Raw genomic sequence first — 372 nt, 5'->3', positions numbered from 1 at the left:
GATTTTGCCGGACACGGAATACAAGCTATAAAACAAGATGAGTTTGTTTTTGTTCGCGAGATAAAGGTGGAAAGGTATGAGAAGCAGATTTTTTTCCCCTTTTTTCGTGAGGGAGAGGCAAGAGGTTAAATAAATAAATAAAAAAAGCAGAGAGAGAGAGGGAGGGAAGGTGGGGGATAGACGTTAGCGAGGAAGAAGGTAAAGCACAAAAAAAGGAAAACTGGCCATGCTAGAGGGGAAAACGTACATTTTTTTCCGGGGAAGTGGATGAACTCATGAAAACAAGATGAAGCAAGGAGGCCAGCGTCCGCGATTTGCACTGATGACGTAGAGGCGGGGGATAGCGGGCGGCGGGTGAGGCAGAAGGAAGCT

The sequence above is a fragment of the Penaeus monodon genome, chromosome 25 (genome assembly GCF_015228065.2).
Source record: "Penaeus monodon isolate SGIC_2016 chromosome 25, NSTDA_Pmon_1, whole genome shotgun sequence".
Taxonomy (NCBI): domain Eukaryota; kingdom Metazoa; phylum Arthropoda; class Malacostraca; order Decapoda; family Penaeidae; genus Penaeus; species Penaeus monodon.
This window is presented reverse-complemented; position numbering follows the sequence as displayed.